This window comes from Ambystoma mexicanum, chromosome 7p (assembly GCF_040938575.1).
Source record: "Ambystoma mexicanum isolate Mex_15411 chromosome 7p, UKY_AmexF1_1, whole genome shotgun sequence".
Taxonomy (NCBI): Eukaryota; Metazoa; Chordata; class Amphibia; order Caudata; family Ambystomatidae; genus Ambystoma; species Ambystoma mexicanum.
Genome location: NC_090939.1, coordinates 883,901,201 through 883,921,522, shown reverse-complemented (window position 1 = coordinate 883,921,522; position 20,322 = coordinate 883,901,201).

Genomic DNA, 20,322 nt, shown 5'->3' with positions numbered 1-20,322 from the left:
ACCACTTTTACCCCAACCACGAAAGTCGGTACAACCCTTTAACCGGAGGACTCCGCGGCTGGTTTCTTCCCGGGCAGTGCAACGACCCTCTTCTTCTGCTCTTCAGCGAGAACTTCTTCTCCCCTGACCGACGTCGAGCCTTGCTGCCACTGCCTGGAACAACTGCCACCGCTGGAGGATCCTTTCCACTTAAGGTACCGTGTTCCGCCTGGCTTCCCTTGCCACCGACTGTACGGGGTAGATTTAGCCCCCGGCTTTCGAACCTGGGAGTGCCTGGAACACCCTGGCTAAACTTTCTAAGCCACCCTAAACTCTTTCTAACTCCTTGCAAGACTTTGAATCCCTAATAACAGTGTGATCTTGGGCACATTTTCGCTCCGGCTACTCTAAGAGTGGGCCCTGCCTAGTGACTTTTGCTCACCTGTGACTTTGTGCTTCTTTGAGCCTATTGCAAGCATTTTCTGTTTCTTTTCCCTTTCTTGAACCTACTAGAGTGTCATCTAACGTTAAGCGCTCACCTCTGTTTTAATTATGGGGTGTTAACCTAGAGTTGTCTAGATAGGAGTAAGGGTTGAAACTGCTTTCATTATAACTGTGTTTGAAGTGTTTTTACTATATTTTGCTAGAGTGATTTCAACTTATGTGTGTTTAATAAATAAATAACTCTATACTTTTGAAACCAAGCTCTGGTCAGTGTTTGCTTGTGCTATTGTATTTGAGTACCTATTGTGTATACTTTGCATACTGCCTAACTCTTCTTGAGGGAAGTCTGACTGCTCAGCCACAGCTACCAGGTAAATCTGGGTGGTGCAGACTGCTACCAAGTGGGTTTACTGCTATACCTGTAGTCTTAAATCTTTTGCAGTGGTCCCCAAGGGAACTGCACAGGTTTCTGCCTAACACTGGTGTACAGCGGTGGGATTTGTATTAAGTATACATTTTAGTGTGCTTTAGATACCTTAGTGCAACTAACCACAAAGCTTAGCACTATAAAAGTAAACCTCTAACATGTCAGTTATAGAAAGCTATAGTCAAGAGTCCCTTGCAGCCAAAACTGCTGATTGTTTAAGAGTGCTCTGTAAACATAAAGACCTCCTGACTAAGGGCAAGAAAATGGAGCTGATTGAAAGATTGTTAGCCAACCAAAGTCTGGGTGAGGGTTCAGAGGAACCTACCACTCCAGCAACTGTAGATGACAGTATTGAAATTAACATGGAGCAAAATGTTGATGATTCTGAGGAAGAGTCAGAAGAGGAGGGTGAGGCTGTTGTGACTGTCCCCCCTAGGCCTCTACCTGCTCTACCTGCTGTACCTACTGGGCCTTTACCAGGTCCCACATTTAGTCCTCAGTACTTTGAACTGGAGAAAATGAAACTAGAATTGGAGTATAAGAAACTGAATGCTCAAACTGACAAAGAACTAAGGCTAAGGGAAATGGAGCTCAAGTATGAGCTAGAAATGAAGAAATTATCTGTTGAGAATGCTTCTCTCTCCGGCTCCTCTAGAAGTTCCAGTCCTAAAAGACCCCGGATGCCTAAAGAATTGGTTGGTATGTATGAGCCTAAGTTGGATGTGTTGGATTGGTTGTCTCTGTTTGAATATAATCATGGGCTCCAGAACATCACAGGAAATGACTTACTCACCTGGTTGTTCTCTAGGCTCCCCCCTGTTGCAACTGATGTGGTAATGGAGATGGGGGAGGAGGATAAGAAGGACTATGAATGTGTGAAACTAGCTTTGATAGCTAGGTTTGGGAAGACCCCTTCCCAGTATCTTAAGAGGTTTAGGAGCCTCAAAAAGCATGATGGTACCCCTTGGGCTACCTGGGTGAGTGAAGGGTTGAAAAACTTAGAGGGATGGATTAAGGGTTACAAGGTGAACACTTATGAAGGTATGAAGAATTTGTTTATGTTGGAGACTATTTATGATGCCTGCTCTCCTGAGCTCAGACAACACTTGGCTGATTCCAAGGAATTAGATTCCCGGAAACTAGCTAGGGCTGCTGACTTGTGGGTTGCCAACAGGGCCACTCACAAGGATTCTGGGGTAACTCAGAAAAAGGATGGGGAGAGACAGCCTAAAAAGGACTCCAAAGAGAATTCAAATACTACTAATTCCACAGAGGGCCCCAAACAAAACTATAAGGGTAAGCCACAAGGGAAACCGAATCAGGCTAGTGTACCTTCTGGTCCCAGACCAGAAGGAGGTCAGAACAAGCCTCCATTCCAGCGAGCCTTTGGCTCATGCTTTGTTTGTAAGGCTACTGACCATGTGAAAGGAGATCCCAGATGTAAGGGTAAACCTTCAGGGGTCCAACTTGCCTCCTTAGCCTTCGCTCCAGAAGAGGAAGTACATATGGCAAGTGGAAACTTTCTATTACTGGCTGATGAACCCACTGGAGTCTCAGCTAGTGTTTCTTTAGTCTCTCTGGGGTTGTGGGAACAACAGAATTTAGATGTATATAACTCTATCCCAGATAATACTAAAGAGTATTATAAAGACAGTGTCCAAGTGAATGGCCAGGAGACTCCTGCCATTAGGGACACTGGGGCCAGCATAACTGTGGTGGATGAATCATTTTTCAAGGCAGAGGATGTTGCTAAGGCACCCAAATGCCTCACCAAGTTAGCTGGTGGGCCTGTGCAGATGTGTCCCCAGTTACCAGTTCTCATCCAATGTAATGATATGGCTGTAAAAATACCTGTCAGTGTACAATGTGAAGTGCCAGGTAGGGTTCTGTTGGGTAATGACCTCAAAGCTCTTGGAGTTGTATCTCATACCCCCAGACCCCCTAGCAAAAGGTTACAGGAGCTCACAAAACCTGCAAGAGAGAAAACCCTGAGAGGGTTATCTCAGGAGATGATGACAGAAATCACTCCTCTCCCACTGGAACAACTTACTGCAGTAACAACCAGATCAGGAGCAAAGGGGCAACCCAAGACTCCTAGGAAAAAGCCAGCAGCAAGCACTCCAGTGCTTCCAACAAGGACTTCCCCTAGGTTGTCCAAAGTTACACCTGTAACTCCACCTCCAGCTGAGGCTGAGAGGGAGGTACAACCCTGTGTGGTTGAGCTAGACTCTGAGGAAGAGCTAGAGGGAGGCCCAAACCTTATTGGAGATTTGGACCCTGAGGACCATCCTGAGCTGCAGTCTTTACTGGCAGAAGGTGGGCCTAGCAGGGCTGCTTTCCGTAAGGGGCAAAGAGAATGTCCAACTCTGGAAGGTCTCCGCCACCAGGCAGCTTCTCAAGCTGATGGGCAAGAGCCTGGGAAGTATAGGTTGCACTGGGAAGATGGCCTCTTCTACAGTGAACCCACTGAGTCTGAACCTGGAGACTACAAACGCCTTGTAGTCCCACAAGAGAACAGACAACAGTTCTTACAACTAGCCCATGAGATACCTTTGGCTGGTCACTTGAGTTTCAAGAAGACCAAGGAAAGGCTCTCACTCTACTTTTATTGGCCAAAAATGGGGGCTGAAGTAGATAGATATTGTAAGAGCTGCCATACCTGCCAGGTTTCTGGTAAGGTTGGTTCCAAGAATGTGGCACCTTTAGTGCCCCTCCCAGTTGTGGGAGTCCCATTCGAGAGGGTAGGGATTGACATTGTTGGTCCCCTTGATCCCCCAACCTCCTCAGGCAACAGGTTTATACTTGTTGTAGTAGACCATGCTACTAGGTACCCTGAGGCAATTCCTATGAGGACTGTTACAGCTCCGGCTGTGGCTAAGGCCCTCCTTGGTATTTTCACCAGGGTTGGGTTTCCTAAGGAAGTAATCTCTGACAGGGTGTCAAACTTTATGTCCCACTACATGAAAGCCATGTGGAAAACCTGTGGAGTTACTTACAAGTTCTCAACAGCATACCACCCTCAGACAAACGGGTTGGTTGAAAGGTTTAACAGAACCATGAAGAGCATGATAGGTGCTTTAGAGGAACCCCTTAAGAAAAAATGGGACCTTCTACTGCCATGCCTGCTCTTTGCTTATAGAGAAGTCCCTCAGGAGGGAGTAGGTTATTCTCCCTTTGAGCTTCTCTATGGCCATCCGGTCAGAGGTCCATTGGCCCTGATTAAGGAGGGGTTGGAAGGTGCTCCTCCCCTCAAGCCAGTCAGAGTGACTGACTATGTGATAGGTCTCCGGAGGAGAATGTCACACATGATGGCAGAAGCAAGTGACAACCTGAAAGCTGGTCAAGCTCTGGTCAAACATTGGCATGACCAGAAGGCTAACATGGTTGAGTTTACTCAAGACCAGCTAGTTCTAGTTATGCTCCCAACAAGGCAGAGGGCCTTGCAAGACAAGTGGATGGGACCCTTCAAGATTGTGGGAAAGCTTGGAGAGGTCAACTATCTGGTGGATCTGGGCAGGCCCAGGGAAGCTCCTAGAGTCTTCCACACCAACAGACTAAAAGCATACATCTCCAGACCTGACGTAGGAGCCTTGCTTCTAGCTTCAGCTGCAGAGGAGGAAGAGAGTGAATCTCTCCCTGATCTCCTCAGAGGGGTGCCTTTAGATGAAAAAGTCGAAGGAGTTAATCTCTCTTCAGACCTGACACCTGAGCAACAAGAGGAGTGCAAATCTATGTTAAATCAGTTTGCCTCCCTGTTCTCACTGTCACCAGGCTTGACCCCTTGGGGCCAGCATGAGATACTCACTGGTGACTGTCTGCCAGTCAAAAGCAGAGGGTACAGAATGTCAGAACATATCAGAACCCACATCAAAGGAGAGGTCAAGAAGATGCTTGATCTCGGGGTAATAGAACCCTCTACTAGTCCATGGTCTAGCCCAGTTGTGTTAGTACCAAAGGCAGGATCCAAAGACTTGAGATTCTGTGTGGACTATAGAGCTCTAAATGCAGTCACCAAGACTGATGCCCACCCTTTGCCCAGGACAGATGAGTTGGTGGATAAACTTGGTGCGGCCAAGTACCTCAGCACATTTGCCCTTACGTCAGGCTATTGGCAAATAGCCCTGACAGACCATGCCAAGGAGAAGACTGCATTTTCAACCCCAGTTGGCTTGTACCAGTTTAAGGTCATGCCTTTTGGATTAAAAAATGCACCTGCCACATTCCAAAGGATGGTGAACCAAGTTCTGGCTGGGATGGAAGATTTCTGCATGGCATACTTGGATGACATTGCAGTCTTCAGCCACTCCTGGGAAGAACATGTGAACCACCTAGGACATGTGTTGCAGGCTCTGGAACAGGCCCATTTGACAATCAAAGCCAGTAAGTGCCAGATTGGTCAAAGTAAAGTGGTCTACCTTGGGCATGAGGTAGGAGGTGGAGAAATAAGGCCTTTGCTCAGCAAGATTGAAGCTGTGCAAAGTTGGACAACACCAACTACTCAAACCCAAGTGAGAGCCTTCCTAGGCCTCACTGGGTATTACAGGAATTTCATTGAGAACTATGGGACCATAGCTTCTCCACTGAATGTAATCTCCTCTCCTAAATTCCCTAAAAAGGTAAAATGGAATGAGGAATGCAATCAGGCCTTTGAAAAACTGAAGAGAGCTCTTTGCCAAGCTCCAGTATTGAGAGCTCCTGACTACCACCAAACTTTCATTGTACAAACTGATGCTTCCAATGTAGGTATAGGTGCAGTTCTAAGCCAACTGGATGAGAAGGGTAGGGAGCACCCCATTTGCTTCATCAGTAGAAAACTGAAGGATCCTGAGACAAGGTGGGCAACAATCGAAAGAGAATGCTTTGCTATTGTGTGGGCACTGAAGAAGTTTAGGCCATACTTGTATGGTTCTACTTTTGTTATTCAGACTGACCACCAACCCTTGAGATGGTTAATGCAAATGAAAGGGGAAAATCCAAAACTATTGAGATGGTCAATCTGCCTGCAAGGGTTTGATTTCACCATTGAGCACAGGTCAGGGTGTCACCATCAAAATGCTGATGGACTCTCTAGGATGTATATCATCGACTAGAGGTATGAGGTTCATCCAGGAGTGGATTAAATCCTCCTGTCCCTTAGTCTGGGGGGGGCGAGTGTTAGGGAGAATTCTCTGTTTAGGCTGAATTTCCCTACCTAGTGAGTCCCCCAGCAGCTTTGCTGGATTTCTGGGGTTTCTTTTTTTCTCCTGCCAAGAGTGAGACTCTTTTACCCTCACTCTTGGACATGTTGAAGTGTGTTTTCTTGGTTAAACCTTGTGTTGAATGGGCTATGGGGTCTTTTACTCCATAGGGCCTCATGTATTTTTGTGATGTGGGTTACACAGCACCCTCTGTGCCGTGACCCAGGGGTGTCCTAGGGACTCCCCAACATAGACTCCATACCCTGGGACTGACTACTGTCTCCCAGGGCATGTAAAGTCACCAAAGACTTTGCTAGTCTTAAATCCTGAACAGAACCAGTATAAACCATCATATTGTGGACGTACTGGCTGGGGCAATTCGATTGCCCCAGGGTCTGTTAGTTCAGGGGGCACGTCTCCGTCCCCCCTGATCGAGTTTTGGCTGGTGGCAGTGGAAACTACTTTTTATATTCGACCGCGAATATTTCCCTATGGGATTTCCCATTGTTTTAGGCTAACACATTTAATTATTTATTTACGGTAGCCTTAAACATACCGCCGGTTTATATATTTATTATTATAACTCCGGTTGGGACTTTTTGCCAAAACTTGATTCTAAAATGGCGTTGGCGTTCGCCTCTGTAACTCTGACCCAAAGTGGAGCCCTTTGTTCCACTTTTGGCGGGCTTCTCCACAGAAGCCCTCCAAAGTGGTGCCACTCTGTCTGGGGTACTTAGGAGGGGTGGAGGGGGGTTTAGGCACCCTGGACTGAGTTACCTTGGTAACTCAAGTCGCACTCCGTCCTGATTGGCCCAAGTGGTGAGCCGGCCGGCTCACCACTTAGCATGTTTGAGTGACAGCTAGGCTGGGTGAATGGGGGTTTGCTGCATAAAAGCAGGGCTTTGGGGACTGGAACTTCAGAAGTCGCCACAGGACCAAGAATCCGACGAGGGAAGAGCTGAGCCGACCTGCTTCGACGACACCACCCGGTGGAGCCCTGCTGAACCGTCTCACCACTTTTCCCGACGACCGAGGAGAACTCTTAACGGAGTGGCTCCTTCCCTTGACTGGTGGGGACAACCAGTTTTCACCTTCTTTCCGCTTCTGGAGGTATCTCGTGGCCGCCTTGCCAGTGCCAAGCACCCCGGCAACCGGAACCCCACCACTTTTACCCCAACCACGAAAGTCGGTACAACCCTTTAACCGGAGGACTCCGCGGCTGGTTTCTTCCCGGGCAGTGCAACAACCCTCTTCTTCTGCTCTTCAGCGAGAACTTCTTCTCCCCTGACCGACGTCGAGCCTTGCTGCCACTGCCTGGAACAACTGCCACCGCTGGAGGATCCTTTCCACTTAAGGTACCGTGTTCCGCCTGGCTTCCCTTGCCACCGACTGTACGGGGTAGATTTAGCCCCCGGCTTTCGAACCTGGGAGTGCCTGGAACACCCTGGCTAAACTTTCTAAGCCACCCTAAACTCTTTCTAACTCCTTGCAAGACTTTGAATCCCTAATAACAGTGTGATCTTGGGCACATTTTCGCTCCGGCTACTCTAAGAGTGGGCCCTGCCTAGTGACTTTTGCTCACCTGTGACTTTGTGCTTCTTTGAGCCTATTGCAAGCATTTTCTGTTTCTTTTCCCTTTCTTGAACCTACTAGAGTGTCATCTAACGTTAAGCGCTCACCTCTGTTTTAATTATGGGGTGTTAACCTAGAGTTGTCTAGATAGGAGTAAGGGTTGAAACTGCTTTCATTATAACTGTGTTTGAAGTGTTTTTACTATATTTTGCTAGAGTGATTTCAACTTATGTGTGTTTAATAAATAAATAACTCTATACTTTTGAAACCAAGCTCTGGTCAGTGTTTGCTTGTGCTATTGTATTTGAGTACCTATTGTGTATACTTTGCATACTGCCTAACTCTTCTTGAGGGAAGTCTGACTGCTCAGCCACAGCTACCAGGTAAATCTGGGTGGTGCAGACTGCTACCAAGTGGGTTTACTGCTATACCTGTAGTCTTAAATCTTTTGCAGTGGTCCCCAAGGGAACTGCACAGGTTTCTGCCTAACACCCAATCCCCGTACGTTCCAACTCATAAAGGTCAGGTCCCCCTCAGCCATAGATGCGATGGTGTTAGAGTCAAAAAAAGTGTCCAAGACCAATGGGTGAGAGCTGCACCCCGGTCCGCCTTCGCTGCCAGCGCCAATTTTCTGATAATAATACCCCCAACATGTCCCACCCCCACCCACATCCCCCTCCCAAACAGAGGAATGACAATCCCAAACCCCCTCAACCAAAACCAAACTAGAGGCATCAGCGCCTGGGGGCCTGTAGGCCGGCTGGCCGCAGCGCTCCGGGACGCAGCAGAACCAGTAGAGCTTAAGGTGCAACTACAAACATTGTGTGTAACTCAAACAAGGTGTCTTGCACTTAGCGGAATGGCACATATTTGCAATAAAAGGAGAAACTTGAACAAGCCGAGTCCGGGAAGGAGGATTAATGCGGCACCAGTGTCGGGGAACGGCCGGGCCCGGCCTCCCCCCGCAGGGCCCAAGGGGGTAGCTGCAAAGCAGTGGACAGGAGAAGGGAGTCAACCTGGGAAGTGTTCGTCCATAAACTTGGAGGCCTCCTCCGGGATCGTGAAGAAGAACACCTGGTTAGCATGTTCTATGCGCAGTTTGGCGGGGTAGAGCATAGCATATTTAATGGAGTGATCTCGCAGCCGCCGCTTCACCGCTTGGAAAGTCTTACGCTCACGTTGGACGGCCGTCGAGAAGTCGGGGTAAAGATGAATCCTTGCACCACCCAATAGCAGCTCGCCCTTGATCCTCGCGGCTCTGAGTAGGGTATCACGATCCCGGTAGTTCAGGACCCGGGCGATGATGGGCCGAGGCGGAGCTCCGGGTTTGGGTTTAGCGGAAAGGGCACGGTGCGCCCGCTCAATGGCGAAGTGAGGGGAGAGCTTGGGTGAGTCCAGGAGTGACATTAGTGTGTGCTCAACGAAGTCCTCCATTGGCTCATGGACTTCGTTCTCAGGGACCCCGATAATACGAAGGTTATTACGCCTTGAGCGGGATTCCAAGTCCTCGTTCCTCTTCTCCACTTCGAGGACTCGGCCAGAGAGAGCCACAACCTCAGAGCGCAAGGCACCCAGTGCATCCTCCGCGGAGCCGACCCGTGTCTCGACCTCAGACACGCGACTATCGGTCCTCTCAATGTGGGCCTTGATCAAGGATATTGTGCCGTTCATATCATCCAGTTTTGAGTGTAGAGCGGTGAAGCCCTCCCTAATGAAGTCCATCATGTTTTGGGATTCAGGTGCCTCGGCGGATGATGACGCAACAGGGGCCTGCTCAGTGGACTCCTCCGGTGATCTCACAGCCGCTTTCGCAAACATGTTGATGGAGCTCTGTTTCCGCGCGCCCCCTTTGGTCATTTTGACGAGGATGGTGGTTGAGTGGGGTAAAGTGGGGAAACGCTATCCGCCCCCAGAGGGAGACGGGGGGGCCCCAGGCCGTGCAAGACAATAACTCAGGTAGGATGCGTAACAAGAGAGGGAAGCCGGGGATGCCGTGGCCGCGAGACCGTGCAGGTGAAGTGTAGAGCGCAGGGCTCCAGCCCGCTCAGGGAGGCGTAGCAAGCAGTACCAGCGGGCCTCGAAGGTGGGAGATCCCAAAGATGGAAGAGTGGGGACCAGCGGTACTGTCAGCACCCCTTCTGCAGAGTATCGCTGCGGGTGGAGAGGCAGCAGCCTCAAACGTGATGAAGCGGGGAGAAGCAGGCCCCCACCAAACAGTAGGGTCACTAAGAGCGATGGATTCCAGCCAGGCTGGAAGACATGTGAGGTCGGTGAAGGCAGGGCAGCCCCCAAATGGGAGGGGGAGGTCAAGAGCAGGGCCGCCAAGCAGGGGAGCCAGGAAGGACCGAGCACACCAGGCGGAGCAAGTAGTCGCTGTTTGTGGGCCTCCGACGCCCCCCACCGCAGAGGAGACGGCCCCCCAGAGAGGGGTGACACCAGAGACCCAAGGCAGGAAAGCAGCAACCCCGGCACGGGAAGCCAGCGGGGCCCCCCCCAGCACGTACCTGGAGGCCGCGCCGCTCCAGCAGCGCAGCGTGTGCCGACAGGGGGGGGAAGGTCCCAGCGACCCCCCTGCGGGCGGTGAAGACCTCCCGGGAGAAGGCGAGGAGACCTCACGATGGTTCCCCTCCTGGGGAGAAAGAGCGGGGCGGCCCAGCCGTGGGCCAGACGTTCGATCAGGAACGCCGGGGCAGCGCGCCCCAGGCCACCCAGCACCAACCAAGATAGTAGCACGGCCGGCGGGTCACGGTCCCAGGTCTCTGTCGAGCCCGCCGCCGAGAAGGTAAAGGCAGGCCAACCCCAACCAACACACCGCAGATGCAGGGGGAAGCACGGCAAGACCCCAGGCGGACCCGTCCACTCTCCGCCGGGGTTGTGTGTAGGCTTCGCAGGATCACCACAGGAGGAGGGGGCGGGCCCGGGCCCAGCGGAGCCCAGGGAAGCTCCCCGCGGCCCCCGATCCACGCCGGGGCTGGGTCCGCCGGAGCCCCGCGGCAGCGGCCGCAGAGTCGTTCAGGAAGATAGTGAATCCCCCCGCGGCACGTACCCGGGAGCCGCGCCGCTCCAGCAGCGCAGCGTGTGTCGTCGGGGGGGGGAGGTCCCAGCAACCTCCCTACGGGCGATGAAGACCTCACATAGAAGGCGAGGAAGCCCCGCGGTGGATCATGCAGTCGGGGAGAGAGAGCGGAGCGGCCTCACCGCAGGCCGGGCGCCCCTCCAGGGACACGGGGACAGCGCGCCCCGGGCTGCCCCGCCTCAACAGAAGCAACAGCTCGGCCGGCGGGTCATGGTCCCAGGTTTCCGTCGACCCCGCCGCCGAGAAGGATAAGGCACGCCAGCCCCCACCGATGCCCAGCAGATGTGGGAAGGAGCGCAGAGAGACCTCGGGCGGGTTCGACCACTCTCCGCCGGGGCTGGATTTTAGGCGCGCAGGAGCGTCGCAGGCGGGGGGATGGGCACAGCAGAGTCGGGGAAGCACTTCCCGGCTCCGATTCACGGCGGGGCCGGGTCCACAGGATCACTGGGGCAGCAGCGACGAAGTCGTGTGCCCCGTGCACGGCTGCAATGGGAAAAAGTGCCAGAAAACAGGATTATGAAGTCTGCCCGCTGCCGAGCTCACGCTTCAGGCGGCCATCTTGCTCGGCGCACAACAGCGCCCCCTATAGCTTCTTTTTAAAATTTATTTTTTAATTTTATTTTATTGGTTTAAAATCAATCAAATATTACACAACCAAAATCAACAGAAGTAAAAACCACAAAGTCCAGTGACCTTTATCTTTTCCCCCCCAATTTGACCTCCTCCCTTCTCGCTGCACAAACAGAAAAGTCACATTGCCAGATCTTATTTTCCATGAGCAACCTTTGAAAGCACTTTCATTCAGGCATTCTCATAATTGTCCGGTTTGATCTTTCAGTTTGTCATCAATGACGGCCAGGAAGGAGGTCAAGGGCAAGATTAATTTCCTATCTAATCCATTCCACATTCTCCTCCACCACTCGTCTGCACATGCAGACTGATTTTCCTGATACCATTGGCCCAGATGAATTGATCTTGCATCTTTCAACGCTGAGCAAAAGAGGACTAAGTGTTTAAGGGACTCCAACTCCTTATTACAAAAGCGACAGGTAGAATTTAGTCCCACATTACACGCCCAGTGGCCGGTTCGCTCTTTCGTTTTCATTGCATTCAGCCGAAATAGCATGTATAGTCTTCTGGCTTTCGAATTCGGGAATCGAGTCAGATATTTTTGAAGGATGTTGTAACCCCTTAATTCAGCAGGAGAATTTTTCATCGCATTGGCGGCTAAACGCTTGTTACAAGTATTTATCCAGTCAGCGCGCCATAGGGTCACTTTAGCAGCCGTAGGATTTGTGTGAAGAGTTTTCAAGCTAATGTTGTTACATGCTAAAAGATCTTCACATCTTTTTATCCATTGAGAGAGAATATCTGAGCCTCCCGATGGAGCATTGTGGAATATCTGGAATTGGAATATTCCTTCCTCTGTATCGTATGCAGGCTGATGCAATTCCAGGTGGTAGGTTTAAGGTTTTGGTCCAGAACATATGTTCTAATGAGTTCCAGTGTGTCGCCGGGCAACCAAAGGCATTTTCCGCGCCATAAGCCAGAATCGGCACAACATTTTGTTCATAGAAATTACGCAGCGGTTGCAATGAAAATCGCCCATATTTTCTATGTATCACCAAGCCCTGGCAGGCCAGCTGACCACATTTTCGCTTTGAATCGACCACCCAAGGGTCGTCACATATGCTGGAATTTAGATTCATGCCGAGGTATTTTACGCTTTTTGAAAGCTGCAATTTCATTTGATTTAGAGACCATACATATTTTAAGTCTCTTGAGTTACGACTTGTTTTTAAATTTTCGAACACCAGTATTTCTGTCTTGGTTATATTGATCTTCAATTTATTCTGGCAAACATATTTTTGAACAGCTTCGAGTTTGCGTTGAAGACCAATCGGTGTTAAATCTAGAATTACCAAGTCGCCAGCATACAACAGCCAGCTTACCTTCGATGAATTGAGTTTTGGTGGAAAAGATCGCACCGATTGAATTGCGTCCCCAATATCAGAGATAAACAAGTCGAAGATTGCAGCTGCTAATGGGCAACCTTGCTTGACTCCTTTGCATGTCTTGATTTGAGCTGACAACGTCCCCGATGTGTCCAGCCGAACGGCAATTGAAGTATTAGAGTGAAGCTCTTGAATTGCTGCAAGTAAGGCAACCGGACAGCCCCACAGTTCCAACTTTTGCGACAATAGTTCACGATCAATCATTTCAAAGACCATGGAGAAGTCCACGAAAGTGTTAGTTCTCAAAGCTTCAATTTTCAGCAGATTTAGAACCAGCAGGTTTAGTGAACACCCCACAAATTTCACAAAACCCGCCTGTCTTTCATCTACTCTTTTCGCTGATTTAGCCCAAGTGATCAGTTTTACTTGCAACAGGGATGAGAAAATCTTGCCCAGAACGTCAAGCAGGGCCACCGGACGATAATTTTCCGGTGATGTTCTGTTTCCTTTCTTAAATATTGGCACGATTATCACAGTCTTCCATGAGGCTGGCACTTGCTTTTGCAAGTTAATTTTCGTAAATAGATCAAAACACAAGTCTGTCCATAGATCAGGAAACTGTTTGATCATATAGTTAGGCAACCCATCGGGGCCGGGGGCCCGCACGTGTTTTGCTCTCATGATTATATCTCGGATATCGTCCTTTGTGAAATGTAAATTCCATGATGTTAGATTGGTAGTTGACATATTTGGAGCAAGATCTTTGAAGTATAGGGCTGTGAAGTGGTTTACCCACTCTACTTCAGGAATAGGGCAAGCTTGCAGGGCCACTTGCGAGGTTTCCATGCAGCTGATAGTTCGCCAAAACTCGCCACTGTTTTTATTCGTAAGGATCTTCATCATTGCTTCAGCATCGTTTTGATGTAATATAAATCGATGGCTTTTGATCCAATTTTATTATTTCTTCGAATTTCAGCTCGCATTGTTCTTTTTCGTTGTTTTACCATAAGATCAAAACTATGTTTGTTCACAAAAGACTAGTTTTTCAAACCAATATTTTTGGTTTTAAATTGAGATAAAATTGGCACATAATCAATCTCGTCTGGCTTTGACTTGAGTTGTTTACATATCTTAGCCACGTCGTGTTCTTCCAATTTTAGACAAAGACGATTTGTTTCCACTGTGAATTTAGTTTTCCACTTTTTGATTTGCGAACTTTGTGAGTCTTGAAATCGTAATTCTAGCATTTCATGATCGCTATTCTTCATGGAACGAACTTTCATGGTCTTAATTTTTCAATGCAGCGTGTCAGAAACAAAAATATAATCAATGATGGAACTTTGGCCTTCCCGCTGCCACGTGGGCTTAGCTGGTATGTCACCTTGCATTCGACCATTTAGCATTGAGAGTCCTCTTACTTCCATTTCTTCTAACCATAATTTTGACAAATGACCTTTGGAGGGACACTGGGGATTGAAAAAGTCAATGTTTAAGTCGCCACAAACTATCAAAGCACTTCCACTGTTTGATTCCAACAAATTATCGAGAATTGCAGCAACCTGATCAATAAATGGAAGTGACCCAGTCCGTTGGTGATTCCAATATAAGTTGATAATATAGATAATGTCCGAAAGTTTGAAGGGAGCAGCAGTTTTGCGTAACTCACAGACTTGGATGTAGGGCGTATAGTTCGTCGAGTTTTGCAACCGGTATCCCGATGACCTTTTAATCAATGTCAGGAGACCTGCTACTGGGCGGCCCTTTTCTGCCTTTATGGCTGGATTGATTGCACATTCATAGTCTGCGATTGTTGGTAATTCACAGATCCAGGTTTCTTGTAAACAGATTAGTTGTAACTCGTGTGCCCAGTTCTTATTTGAGAGATGTGAAAAACCACGCGTATTCCATGAGGCAAAAGAGCATTCTTGATCCACATTAAGCTTTGGGCATTAGCTGTTCAAATTTGCATTTAGTGTCGAGGCCATCCAGTTCCAGTCTTCTATGGGGACATGTTCTCTTTGAGTGCTTGTTTTTATCAAGGAGGATTTTTCAGTTTGTCTCTCATTATCTATAGTAATCTTAATTCTTTCCATTGAACTTCTTCTGAAGCTCATGACCTCTTCAACCGCTGCAAAACTTTGGGGAGGCGACGCGGCTGAATGCGCACTGCTAGTTAGACCATTCAGGTCGGACAAGGATCGCCAGATTTTCTCACTTTGAACCAACTTTCTCGCCACTTCAAAAGGTTTAGAGGTACACTTATTAGAGGGCCAAGCTTCTCGTGGCTGATTTAACATCTCTTCTTTTTCGCGTCATTCCGGGTCCCTCACTTTATAAGTGTCAAAGCCCATTGATAGCAGCTCTGCATTTGCATCCAAGATTACATTTGCGATTAGATTAGAGTTTAGATGTAAAATCACCTTTTCGGTGCACCTTTCCTCTGGGAATTCAATAATTTCAGATCTTTCGACTCCAAAGAGCGAAGACGGGGTACATGATGAAGTAGGTGAAAAGTATAAATAATTCGGAAGGAGACAGCGCCCAATAATCTTGTTTTTATTATTTATATTATATTTGCAAGGTGCCCTTGAGTGATGACACGTGTTTCGGTCTCCCTGAGACCTTTTTCAAATCAGGGCTATTTCTTAGTCATAGCTCCATAAGTACTAACAAAACAAGTGTTGTTGTAATGTATCATCAACATAAAATTATATATGAGTCAAAGCAAAAAATTGAAAAATTACAAAGTAGAATGATGGACCACCGTCATGATAATTACAAATTTGCATCATGATACAAATGTGAGAAAGTGAAAAGAACAATATTTAAACAGTTGAAAATAAATAAAAGTAAAATAAATTAAATTAAATTAAAAGCCAGACAAAAAGAGGGGTGGGGGAAAGGGTGGTAGAGTAATGGGTAAACATTGAGAGAGATAGGTACAAGAAACACATTTGTTAGACAATGTATTGGATCATTATCATGTACCCCAAATTGGCATTTGCTGGTAAACTCACTGTTATTGGAATTCACTGATGCCCCTATTTCAAAGGTAATAGATCCGCCATAATAACAGGGTTAGATCCCTACAAATTAAAATTATCGACAATGTCAGTCATTGCAACTTTGATAGATTGGTAAATCCTTTACATCTCACATGAGGTATCTCAGTAATCCTAGTCGTGTGCATGTTTTGTTCAAGATATTAACTATATTCTTTGGGGTCGGTTAGTAACTGTCTCTTTATGAAAATCTCTAGACTATACAAATTCTAATCCATATTCCAATCGAAAGTCTAGGTGATTGGAATCTCGAATGCAATTAAGCATTAAAAATAATGTAAAAAGCATGGCAAATTAGCATAAGAAATCGTGCATGTTAGAGGGCAAGTATAACACACGTTACTAGTGTGTTTTAAGTGTTTTGAATCATTAAGCACTAGTACCTTTTAGTGCGTGTGAAGTGCGGTGATTGAAAGACGAACATAAGCACGGAAGATTATTGCACTTCCTGGTGACTTACTATGCAGGAGAAATTGCGTGTCTGGCTGGACGGGCTGTAGATGTGGATCAGGCATCTTGGCCAGTTTTGAAGAGTTTACGCAAACATTCGAACTGGCAGCTAAAGCTTTACTTCCCAAGTCTTTCAGGTTTCCGTCGTCCTGTAGTTCATCTTTTTTTTTACTATGGCTATGTGCGATTTATGAAATAAGGACAAGGCTTCTTTTGCAACCTTTGCAAACAGCTTTTTGTCAATCATGTCATTCTTTTTAGCCGCATGTGTTGCTAGGATGCCCGCCATAATTTGATGAGTCATCTCTTCTTGTTTGTGTCTATCTCTACCCTGCATTGATTCTAGGTGAACCAATTTTGAATTCATCAAAGCTAGTAGAGTTGTGACATCCTTCACGTTATCATTTAAGGTTTCATATAACTTTGTGAAGGGTGTGAGAGAAATTGACATTGCCGATGTAAGAGCTATTAAAAGATCATTAGAGGGCACATGAACACAAGGAGCTGGCCGATCACATTCCACTCTCCCATCTACCTTACTTGGAATGCGTCTGGAGCATATCCCTTCCCTCCTAATCTTAGGAAACGGACGTTCACCAATCGAAGAGTCCGACGTATCAGAATCGTCAGATGTCTCTTCACAAATTGAGCTTTCACTTCCAATGATGTAACGTCTCTTGTTGCTGGACTGACCAGTCTTGGGTTGAATAGGCAATCTTTTCTGCGAATCGGCCACATTTCCCTCTTGTGACGGTTCAAAACTATCAGAAGACTCTGTCACGCATTTTTTTTCTTTTACTTCTTTTATAATTACCAATTCCCCATATATCTGGATTTGAGTTAGTGACACTCATACAAGTCCTTTTCTGTGGGGCTTTGGATAATAACTCATGAGGTAGATTAGATACATCCGACCGGTTACAAGATCTGGATTTGTTTAAACCTATTAGGTTCTGTAGGACTGCAGAGACTACCTCTAACGAGTTTCTTTTGCCATTGATTAGTAAACCATTTCCTGTAGCATTTTGAATAATCTGTGTGTTTTCACTATGCGATGTTGTCTTCAGGCTAGAATCCTTAAGGGGGGTCTCTGTGGGCTGTGAAGCATAAATGAGGCTCTTAGCGTTTTGAGGGGCGGCAAAAGAATCACACGGCGAGGCATTTACAGGATTGCTCAGCAACGTGATAGAATCGGTAGTTGTACTTACAGTGTTTCCGTGTCCATCGCTCGTGCCACCTGTCCCGCTGGGCAAAGCGGTTAGCCTCATATTACACTCAGGGGGAGGAAGCGCCAACGTCATCAACGGCCGCCACGGCAGGGGATTTTGTGGCATCCTCCATTCTCCACTCCTCGGTAGCGTCCTCGCATACCGGCACAACACCCGTCGAGGCGGCGGTCTCCGCTCCACTCGGCGACAGCGGCATATCGGCCCAGCCAATCCGCGAATCAAGGCCGATATTACTGTTCTCTTCTATCTCGATACCACTTGACTTTATGTTGTTCATATTATTCGTATTGGTTTTTTTGTTGGTCCTCTTCACTTGGTTTGAGAACGGTGAGACCAAGCCCCCGTCCCCCTCTACTTGTTTTACTTGCAAAGGAAGGGGAGGGGGCAGTGGGGACGGAAGGCTTGAAATAGCCTGCGCATGTAAGCTAAGGGGCATGAACGTGCCACGAATAGGAGATAGGCCAACATCCAGAGTTTTCAGGGGTTCAAACACATCTTCCAGCGGCGTTACAGATGCATCTTCAGCTAAGTCAATATTGTCAGTTGCTGACCCACAGGAAAAGTATTGACTTACTTTTTTGGTTTTTGATTTTTTCGCCTGCAGAACTTCTAAGTTTGCTGTTTGTCTTACTTGAGCTCCAGTTCCTAGCAGCACATTAGATGTACTGAGATTAGATGGATCCATTTCTTATAGACTAATATCGTCCGATTATTTGCCTTGCGCTTTGCGCCACACAGCAAACAGCGATATCCTCAGCCCTTTGGTCCTCAGGCCTTAGCGCCACAAGGGCGGAAGAGGCGGCCTTAAGTACCTGTTTGACCAAGGTCAGGTGACCAGATCAGTTGGTGAATTAAAGGTACAGGCACACGCACCTCAGTTTTCCTCTCCTCTCCACCTGGTTGAAAATAACACTCGCCACAGCCAACATCCAGAGTTTTCAGGGGTTCAAACACATCTTCCAGCGGCGTTACAGATGCATCTTCAGCTAAGTCAATATTGTCAGTTGCTGACCCACAGGAAAAGTATTGACTTACTTTTTTGGTTTTTGATTTTTTTCGCCTGCAGAACTTCTAAGTTTGCTGTTTGTCTTACTTGAGCTCCAGTTCCTAGCAGCACATTAGATGTACTGAGATTAGATGGATCCATTTCTTATAGACTAATATCGTCCGATTATTTGCCTTGCGCTTTGCGCCACACAGCAAACAGCGATATCCTCAGCCCTTTGGTCCTCAGGGCTTAGCGCCACAAGGGCGGAAGAGGCAGCCTTAAGTACCTGTTTGACCAAGGTCAGGTGACCAGATCAGTTGGTGAATTAAAGGTACAGGCACACGCACCTCAGTTTTCCTCTCCTCTCCACCTGGTTGAAAATAACACTCGCCACAGCCAACATCCAGAGTTTTCAGGGGTTCAAACACATCTTCCAGCGGCGTTACAGATGCATCTTCAGCTAAGTCAATATTGTCAGTTGCTGACCCACAGGAAAAGTATTGACTTACTTTTTTGGTTTTTGATTTTTTCGCCTGCAGAACTTCTAAGTTTGCTGTTTGTCTTACTTGAGCTCCAGTTCCTAGCAGCACATTAGATGTACTGAGATTAGATGGATCCATTTCTTATAGACTAATATCGTCCGATTATTTGCCTTGCGCTTTGCGCCACACAGCAAACAGCGATATCCTCAGCCCTTTGGTCCTCAGGGCTTAGCGCCACAAGGGCGGAAGAGGCAGCCTTAAGTACCTGTTTGACCAAGGTCAGGTGACCAGATCAGTTGGTGAATTAAAGGTACAGGCACACGCACCTCAGTTTTCCTCTCCTCTCCACCTGGTTGAAAATAACACTCGCCACAGCAAACAGCGATATCCTCAGCCCTTTGGTCCTCAGGGCTTAGTGCCACAAGGGCGGAAGAGGCGGCCTTAAGTACCTGTTTGACCAAGGTCAGGTGACCAAATCAGTTGGTGAATTAAAGGTACAGGCACACGCACCTCAGTTTTCCTCTCCTCTCCACCTGGTTGAAAATAACACTCGCCACAGCAAACAGCGATATCCTCAGCCCTTTGGTCCCAGGGCTTAGCGCCACAAGGGCGGAAGAGGCAGCCTTAAGTACCAGTTTGACCAAGGTCAGGTGACCAGATCAGTTGGTGAATTAAAGGTACAGGCACACGCACCTCAGTTTTCCTCTCCTCTCCACCTGGTTGAAAATAACACTCGCCACAGCAAACAGCGATATCCTCAGCCCTTTGGTCCCAGGGCTTAGCGCCACAAGGGCGGAAGAGGCAGCCTTAAGTACCTGTTTGACCAAGGTCAGGTGACCAGATCAGTTGGTGAATTAAAGGTACAGGCACACGCACCTCAGTTTTCCTCTCCTCTCCACCTGGTTGAAAATAACACTCGCCACAGCAAACAGCGATATCCTCAGCCCTTTGGTCCTCAGGCCTTAGCGCCACAAGGGCGGAAGAGGCGGCCTTAAGTACCTGTTTGACCAAGGTCAGGTGACCAGATCAGTTGGTGAATTAAAGGTACAGGCACACGCACCTCAGTTTTCCTCTCCTCTCCACCTGGTTGAAAATAACACTCGCCACAGCAAACAGCGATATCCTCAGCCCTTTGGTCCTCAGGGCTTAGCGCCACAAGGGCGGAAGAGGCGGCCTTAAGTACCTGTTTGACCAAGGTCAGGTGACCAGATCAGTTGGTGAATTAAAGGTACAGGCACACGCACCTCAGTTTTCCTCTCCTCTCCACCTGGTTGAAAATAACACTCGCCACAGCAAACAGCGATATCCTCAGCCCTTTGGTCCTCAGGGCTTAGCGCCACAAGGGCAGAAGAGGCGGCCTTAAGTACCTGTTTGACCAAGGTCAGGTGACCAGATCAGTTGGTGAATTAAAGGTACAGGCACACGCACCTCAGTTTTCCTCTCCTCTCCACCTGGTTGAAAATAACACTCGCCACAGCAAA